Source organism: Palaemon carinicauda, chromosome 1 (assembly GCF_036898095.1).
Source record: "Palaemon carinicauda isolate YSFRI2023 chromosome 1, ASM3689809v2, whole genome shotgun sequence".
NCBI lineage: Eukaryota > Metazoa > Arthropoda > Malacostraca > Decapoda > Palaemonidae > Palaemon > Palaemon carinicauda.
In genome coordinates this window covers 193,367,693-193,377,692 of record NC_090725.1, presented here as the reverse complement: position 1 = coordinate 193,377,692, position 10,000 = coordinate 193,367,693, and the positions used below count along the sequence as shown (strand labels likewise).

The following is a 10,000-nucleotide window of genomic DNA, read 5'->3' as shown; positions in this document are numbered from 1 at the left end:
CTTATTCCAGATCTAGATATCAATCTGTCTCCGTCGTCCAGTTAGTTCTTTATGCATATTGCATAAGATTTTTAATTATTTTAGCCATCTCTTGCCTTTAGCTCTCCTTGAACTTTACTACCCTCTACAAAGTATTTTCAATACTACATAGTATTGACTTGTGGAACTTCCGAAAATTAAACTTACAGCGAATGTTTTTATGTTGACCAGGTTGAAACGAGTCTCTCTTCATATTCATTTATTTCCTTTCCTCACTGGGCTCTTCTTTCCTGTTGGAGCCCTTCGGCTTATAGCATCCTGATTTTCCATCAATGGTTGTCATCATCATCATCTCTTCCTACGCCTATTGACGCAAATGGCCTCGGCTACATTTCGCCAGTCGTCTTTGTCTTGAGCTTTTAATTCAATACTTCTCCATTCATCAACTCCTACTTCGCGCTTTATAGTCCTAAACCATGTAGGCCTAGGTCTTCCAATTCTTCTAGTGCCTTGTGGAGCCCAGTTAAGCATTTGGTGAACTAATCTCTCTTGGGGAGTGCGAAGAGCACGCCCAAACCATCTCGATCTACTCCTCATCATGATCTCATCCACATATCGTACTCAAGTAATCACTCTTATAGTTTCATTTCTAATCCTGTCCTGCCATTTAACTCGCAATATCCTTCTGAGGGCTTTATTCTCTATTAGAAATAGTTTCATTGTCATACCATGACTCTCTCCATAGAGTATCACCGATCTCAATAAACTGATATATTGTCTAATTTTTACATGAAATTCTAGGCGATTTGATTTCCAAATTTTACTTAACCTAGCCATTGTCTGATTTGCTTTTTTAAATCTTTCACTAAGCTCTAATTCTAAAGACCGTATATTGGAGATCATTGTTCCTAAATACTTAAATGATTATATCTCGTTAATCCTTTCTCCTTCCAATGATATTTCATCTTCCATTGCATACTTCGTTCTCATCATCTCTGTCTTTCTTCTAATTATCTTCTGCCCCACCTCCTGTGATATTTCATGCATTCTGATAAGCAAGCATTGCAAATCCTGTGTTATTCTGCTAAGAAGGACAGCATCATCAGCATATTCTAGGTCTGCTAAATTCCTATCACCAATCCAGTCTAAATCTTTCTCCACCATCTCTGACTGTTCTACACATTACAAAGTCCATGAGGAGGATAAACAACATAGGTGACAACACATTCCCTTGGAGTACTCCACTGTTACATGGAAAATCACCTGATAGACTCAATTAACATTAACTTTGCACTTGCTATGCTCAGGAACATATTTACATATTTAAGAGGAATTCCATAATAACGCTGGATTCTCCAACAAACTGGCTGATGCACACTATCAAAGGCTTTTTCATAGTCCACAAATGCCATCAAAAGGGAATTTCTATATTCTACACATAGTTGTACAGCATGTCTTAAGATGAAAATTTGGTCAGTGCAACTTCTACCTTTTCTAAATCCTGCTTGTTACTCTCATCTTTTCATCAACCTTTCTCTCCAGTCTCTTAGGAATACACATACTATATATTTTCATAACAACTGCCGTAAGTGTTATGCTTCAGTAATTATTGCAATCAATCAGGTCTCCCTTTTTAGCTATTTTCACCAACACTCCCAACTCCCATTCATCAGGTTTTGCCTCTTCATGCCACATTCTACAAAATAATCTTGTAAGTATTCTTGGTGTCACTTCATTTTCGGCCAGTATTGCCTCGGACATAACTCCATCGTATCCAAGGGCTTTCCATCTCATTAGTTTTTTGGGATAGCTTCGACTTCAAACACACTGAATTCATTCATGGGCACATCAAGGTCTTCATCAGCTTCAGGTATATCAATCAAATTATTCCCTTCATATGTCCTATTAATAACCTCACTAAAGTGTTCCACCCAATGTTGTCTTTATTCATCTTCTGTTGCTATAACAGAGCCATCTCTCTTTTTAATGGGTATATGCTTCTTTTTCTTTGCCCCGGTCGAGATTTCATTAATAATTCTATGAGCAATTCTCACACCATAGTTACTTCCTGAATTCATAGCTTTGTTGGCCTCATCTGCTTTACTGTCTAAATACTCTCTCCAGTAATTTCTGGCTTTTCTTTTGACATTGCTGTCAATACTGGAATACTTAGCATGCTCTACCTTTAAATTATCATTACTTCCTCGAAATATTTTCAACAATCATATCATTCGATATCCATTGCTTTCTACTTGTAACTGTTTGCCACCAAAACTTCACTACCAACTGATTGATATATGTTCTTAATATCACACCATTCTTCATTAATTGTCTGTTCTTCGTCTCTTAAAGTCTCTAAGGCTGCAAATCGATTCCTACATTCAATTGCAAATGTTTCTATGTGGTCTTCCTCTAAAAGCTTAGTTGTATCAAACCTAGTTATTCTATCTATCTTTGTGTTGGGTGCTTTCAGTTTTAATTTCAGTGTGGCAATGAAGAGCTGGTGATCACTACCAATATCGTCACCTCTATAGCTTCTTACATTTCTCAGAGTACTCCTTCATTAATGGCAATGTGATCTATCTGATTTTTTTAATTGTCACATGGTGAAGTCCATGTATACTTGTGGATGTTTTTATGTTGGAACAGAGTAACTCCAATGAAAAGATTGTTTGCTAAAAAGATATTTAAGAAATGTGCTCCATTTCCATTTGCAACTTCGCCAAGACCCTCGACACCCATCAATTTCTCTATCCCTTGATTATTTCTTCCAACTTCAGCACTGAAATCGCCATTCACAATTTTCATATCTCTCCCATGGATCTCATCTATTATCCTCTGCAATCCTTCATAGTATTCATCTTTCCTTTCTTCAGGGTGATCATTTGTTGGGGCATAGCAAACTATAATACTCATATTGCAGTGCTTTGATTTTAATTTTGTCAGTAGCAAACTACTATTTACAGCTCTCCACTTGGCTAACGCCTTTTCTGCTCTTGGTGTCATCATCATTCCTACCCATTATCTTCCAGCTCCAACTGACCTTCCTGAGTACATATATATATATATATATATATATATATATATATATATAAATATAATATATATATAAATAATATATATATATATATATATATATATATATATATATATATATATATATATATATATATATATATATATATAAATAATATATATATATATATATATATATATATATATATATATATATATATATATATTCCTTTGGTATAAAGTTTCCTTACCAATCCCCTTACAACGTGTTTCATTTAGGGCCAATTTATCCAAACTATATTTCATAAATTCACTCTCCACTTGCTGTAACTTCCCAATCTGATTCTTGGTTCTAACATTCAAATTACCTATTTTAATTTTTTTTTTTCTAGTATTCATAAACCGGGAGATTCTTAGCACCTAACTACGCCCAGGACTGGGGGCCATTCTTTCATCTTTTCTATTCATGACTGACTAAATCCATAGAGGAATCATTGACTAGATACATCAAAGGATAGCCCGTTCCTTGTGATGCACAGTACCTCTCTAATATACCAACCGTATGTCAGAGGATCGTACATAGTTCATTATGTGTATATATTATGCTTGTATCTTCACTCTTCTCTCGCACTAAAAAGAACCAGAATAAACATGTCTGTTTTTCTCATCTGTAACGGTGTCTGTTTTTGAACATGAAATTTTTTGTTGCTTTGAGTTTTCGTATATAAAGGAGAATGTTCTATAATAAATTTACTCAGTTGCTTTCATACTGTCTTAGAGTCACAACCTTCTCTCAGCCCGTCCCATTGGTGACCCCGAAAGTCGACTTGCTCCTCCCGCCTTCCACCCCCCCCCCTCGCCCCTCCATCGTTGGTACTATGGCGGCCTCTAAGGAAGTTGGCGTTGCGGCTGCCCCATTGAAACTTTCATCGTTTGCCAGCGGAGAGGTGTTTGCTTGGTTTCAGTGCGCAGAAGTCCAGTTTCGCATCAAGGGCGTGACTCGATCAACCACCAAAGCAGATTATGTTCTCGCGGCGATACCCGAGGACACCTTCCCAGAAATATCCGACTGGCTTTGTGAACAAGGAGACACCCCAATAGCGTATGACGCCCTTAAAACATACCTTCTGCAGCAGTACTCGCCGTCGCCAGCCGCCCATATAGCAAAGCTTTCTCAGCTCTCGCAACAACCGTTGGGGGACCAAAGGGCTTCGCTTGCCCTCAGGCAAATGAACAGTATCGCTCGCCTGCAACCTGCCGCAGACGGCTCTCCTCGTGAAGTGAACCTACTCCGTGCCCTTTGGATACGCCGTTTACCCGGACCTATACGCGCTGCCATACCCGATGTCCATAGTTTACCCATAAATTTTTGACCAAACCAACGCCCTTATGGACAGCCACTTCAAGACCTCCATCAACGCCTCCACCCCTGACGAAGAGGACACCTATTCAACGTCAACCGAAGCTGATGTGAATGCCGTAGGACATACACGCCTAACCCGTAATGTGCCGAAGCGGCAACAAAGCTACCCACACTCCCACCACTCGCTCGCGCCGCAACCAACGACTTCTACAGCCACTTACTACCTCCCATCCGCTCCAGTTTTGCTACTACCACTTCAGATTCGAGTCAACCGCGATGAAATGTGCCAAGGATTGTCAGTGGCCAAAAAACGTGTAAGTAGGCCATCGCTCGTGGCGGTGCCCTCTCGTGATTCTAATCTTTTCTTTTTACATGATGCAGGAACGGGCGTGCGATTTTTGGTAGACACGGGTGCTTGTCGTTCTCTTTTGCCAAGGGAACTCTTCAGGACACGACGTAGTCTGTCTACGTCTGCCAACGTCCACTTGGTAGCTGCCAATGGATCTGCGATACCCACCTACGGTTACGAGAACCTCACATTATCGTTCGGAAACGGTAAATTTAATTGGAAGTTTCTCGTTGCTGACGTCACATTGTAAATCCTTGGTGCGGATCTCCTCTATCATTTCCACCTTCTGGTCGATGTCACCCACCGACGATTGGTCAACGCAGACTCGTACTTGTCGACACCTCTTCAACCCGCCCCCTCTAACCTCGCTCTCCATATCAGCGCACCCAAGGATGCCTATGCCCACCTCATCACGTCGTACCCGGAGGTTTTCCGTTAAGAACTTCGCCAAACGACCACGGTTCCTGCCAAGCAAGGTATTTATCACCATATCAAGACGACGGGACCCCCAGTCTTCACAAAATTCAGACGTCTGGCACCGGAACGATTGGCAGCCGCCAAACAGATGTTCGTCGAAATGGAGGAAATGGGCCTTTGCCAAAAGGCCTCACACTCATGGTCGTCACCCTTACTCATCGTTCTGAAGAAAGACGGCTCCCTCCGTCTGTGCGGGGACTACAAGCGCCTGAACATGCAAACAGAATCGGATCACTACCCCCTCTACGCTCGACCACCTGAAGGGGTATTATCAGGTGCCTTTGAACCCAGAAGACATCCCCAACACTGCCATCACCACTCCGTTTGGTACATACACCTTCAATTACTCCTGTTTTAGCCTTCGTAATGCTGGGGCCACGCTTCAACGTCTCATGGATGGCATCTTAGGGGACCTCCCTTTCTGTGTATGTTATGTGGATGACATACTTGTGTTCTCCTCCTCTAAAGAGGAACACCTCCGTCACCTGCGCATCGTGCTCGACCGCCTGCAACAAAACGGCCTTGTAGTCCGGTACGAAAAGTGTACCTTTGGCGCCAACTAAGTGTCCTGCTTAGGCCACCGCATCAATCCTGAAGGAGTCCATCCCCTCCCTGAGAAGGTAGCAACCGTTCAGAACCTCCCCGCGCCCTCAACCGTCAAAGCTCTGCAGGAATTCTTGTGGATTATCAACTATTATCACCGTTTTCTGCCAGCCATTGCCGCCACTCTTGCTCCCCTCTACGCTTCCCTCAAGGGCAAGCCAAAGGACCTGAAGAGGGGACCCCTTCAAGAGGCAGCCTTCTGTATGGCAAAGAAGGCCCTATCAACTGCTGCGGCTCTCACTTTTTCTATCCCACATGCCCCTCTCCTCTTCACCGATGCCAGCGACGTCGCTATTGGTGCAGTACTCGAACAGGGGGTCAACGGCTCGCCCCGCCCATTGGCCTTCTTCAGCAGAAAACTGTCCGAGGCAGAATCTGGTTATTCTACCTTCGATCGTGAATTGCTGGCGGTGCACTTGGCTGTCCGTCACTTTCGCCATTTCTTAGAAGGTATGCTCTTCGTCATTCGCACAGACCACATGCCTCTGGTGCACGCCTTCATTTAACAGTCTGACGCCTGGTCCGCCCATCAACGCCGACATATCTCTGCCGTGGCTGAATACAATTGCACCCTTCAATACGTCCCTGGGAAAATGAATCCCGTTGCCAATGCCCTGTCAAGAAACACGTTGGGTGTCATTCAACTGGGATTGGATTACAACGCCCTGGCTGAAGCCCAACGACAGGATCCAGAGTATCAAGCATGTAGGACATCCTGCACGTCCCTCCGTTGGGAAGACTTCCCTCTCAAAGACTCCAACACCACCCTCCTCTGTGACGTCACTACTGGTCAACCGCGACCTTGGATTCCTGCTCCCATGCGCCAGCAGGTGTTTGATTTCATTCACGGCCTTTCACATCCCTTGTGCCGTTCTACTGCACAGCTGCTGAAGACGAAGTTCATTTGGCATAGCATTTTTAAATGCTAAGGATTGGGTCCGCGCCTGTACTTCTTGGCAAACTTCCAAAGTACATCGACACATGGATTCAGGAGTGGGCACCTTTCCTCAACCTCAACGTCGTTTCACACACATTCACTTCGACGTTGTAGGCCCCCTACCCACATCACAAGGACATCGTTACCTGTTTACCGTCATCGACAGCTCCACTCGTTGGTCTGAAGCCATTCCCATGGAAACTGCAACGTCCGCCTCATGTACATCTGCCATACTCTCAGGATGGATTGCAAGATTTGGTATCCCTGAGCATATGACGGGGGGTACCACTTTCACCTCTTAGTTGTGGACATCATTAGCGAATCTCCTGGGCATCACCCTACATCAGACAACGGCCTAATACCCCGCTGCCAATGGAATGGTTGAACGTTTTCATCGCACCCTCAAAGCAGCTTTGATGTCCCGCTGCAAGTATTCCAACTGGTTTACCCAGCTTCCCTGGGTCCTCCTAGGACTAAGGACCACTCCTAAAGATGCCCTCGATGTCTCGGCAGCTGAAATGGTGTATGGTCGTCCCTGCCAAATTTTTTCCTTCTACAACCTCCTCCGACGATCTCCAGCGCATACGTCACGTCGTGGAAAAATTTACTCCATGCCGCCAGACTTACAAGCCCCCAGCAAAGCATCATATACCAACAGACTTGCACTCTGCAACGCACGTCTTCCTGCACAACGATACTAGCAGAACACCACTAACGGCCCCTTACACGGGCCCTTTCCTTGTGATCCGACGCAGTCCGAAAGCATTCCTACTAAACATTCGTGGCAAAGAAGACTGGGTCTCCATTGATCGTCTAAAACCTGCTTATCTCCTGCCAGATGACCCGCCTACATTTCACCTTTCTAGATCAGAGCGCCCTATTTAACATGTACAGTATGTCATTTTTAAGGGGGGAGTCATGTACCAACCGTGTGTCACACGATCGTACATAGTTCATTTTGTGTATATATTATGCTTGTATCTTAGCTCTTCTCTCGCACTAAAAAGAACCAGAATAAACATGTCTGTTTTTCTCATATGTAACGGTGTCTGTTTTTGAACATGAAATTTCTTGTTGCTTTGAGCTTTTGTATATAAAGGAGAGTGTTCTATAATAAATTTACTCAGTTGCTTTCATACTGTCTTTGAGTCACAACCTTCTCTCGGCCCGTCACACTAACTAAGGCAAGTGACCCCTGCGGGTACATACTAATTCTAGTAAAATCAATCACCAGGCAACAGGAGTAGAAGCCAAATAAACTGTTTGTTCATCGCCTCAAACCTATCCGTTACCCGGCTGCCCCTGACTTGAACGAGATTTAGGGGGGGGGGGGGGCATTTCCTCCACTCCCAAAGCTCTCACTACTCCACCAAGTTGCTCATCCTCTTATAGAATTATAATCCTTAGCAAACATGGATTGCTAAGATATACTGTCTAGGGTTGTAGCTTTCCTAATAATATGTGTTGTATATATACATACATATATATATATATATATATATATATATATATAATCATATATATATATATATATATATATATATATATATATATATATATATATATATATATATATATATATATATATATAAATAATTATATATATAAATATATATATATGTATATAGTATATATAAATATGAATATATATATATATATATATATATATATATATATATATATATATATATATATATATATATATATATATGAAAACTACCAGAAAAGACCCCAAAAAACTAATAAAGATGAGATTAGAAACGAAGGCAAAATCCAAGAGAGATGAAATAGAACTAGCAGAAATCACAACAATGAAAAACTAAAATCCAAAGACATTCGTAAACAGAATCAGACTAAAATTAAAGGAAACGCTAAAGAAAGGAAGCATGAAATTGATGAAAAGAAGACTTAGAAGAATACATCAACAGACGTTTGGAAATGGAATGGAATAGAAATATTATCAACAATAGAGATGGATTACTAAAAAAAATTGTAGAGGATTCATCATAATAATTCACAAAACGGGAGAAACAAAATATCTGAAGGATTACCGGCAATAGGTTTCTTCTCTGATATATATAAAATATTTACAGATATCATAGTAGATGGAATAGAAACACAACTAGACTTCAATCAACCAAGAGAGCAGACAGGCTTTAAAAATGGGTATTCACCAAATGACCATATCCATGTTACTAACCATCTTATGGAAATATCAACAAAATATAACAAACCAACTATTGGCATTAATACACAATAAGAAAGCTTTTCATTCTGTCAAAAGCTCAGCAGTAATGAAAGTCCTTCAAAGAACACGAAATATATGGATATTATGTTAAAACACTTGAAGATATCAATACAGGAAGTACAGAATCTTAAAACTACATAAAGATATTGAGAAAATTCTGATTGAAAATTGAGTTAAACAAGAAAACCTCATCTCTCCTAAATTATTCACAGCATGCCTAGAACAAGTTTTTAATCATTTAGACCGGGAAAATGGAGACATTAATATTAATGGGGAATGCCTTAACAACTTGAGATTTGCAGATGACAGAGTTGTGTTTAGTGATGAATGAGAGGAATTACAAAAGATGATAGATCTGAAAAGAGAAAGTGGTAATGTAGAAATAATAATTAATTGGGAAAATTAAACAATGTTCAATGTAAATAGAGAGACAATAAATTAGAGAAATGGACGAACCTCTAGAATCGTTAATGAATACATGGACTTAAGAGAGATAGTAAGTGTTTCCTTAGGACACGAGCACGAAGTTAAATGGATAATCATGGGATGGAGAGCATGTGGTAAACAAAATGAGATTTAAAAAAAAAAAAAAAAAAAAAAAAGGAAAATGCCACTTTCTCAAAAAAGAAAAGTATTTAATCCGATGGTCTTGGCATTTCTTTTGCATTCTCTAGGGATCCCTTCCGTTATCCTTAATGTTCATTTATTATCTGTCATTCTCATTGAGTACATTTTCCATGTCCATTTCTTTTTCTTACAAGCTTCTAGGGTATCCTCTAATTTAGTTTGCTCTTGTATCCATGTTGCTATCTCTCTCTCTCTCTCTCTCTCTCTCTCTCTCTCTCTCTCTCTCTCTCTCTCTCTCTCTCTCTCTCTCTCTCTCTCTCTCTCTCTCTATATATATATATATATATATATATATATGTATATATATATATATATATATATATATATATATATATATATATATATATATATGTGTGTGTGTATATATATATATATATATATATATATGTATATGTGTATATA

The 10,000-nt window shown here is 40.5% G+C and overlaps 1 protein-coding gene across 1 annotated transcript in view; it reads left to right on the top strand.

Annotated features, from left to right (window-relative positions):
• The window catches only part of LOC137643869 (protein amalgam-like), a 538,253-nt gene that overhangs the window by 478,809 nt on the left and 49,444 nt on the right, over positions 1-10,000 (top strand). The gene's annotated exons all lie outside the window — the stretch shown is intronic.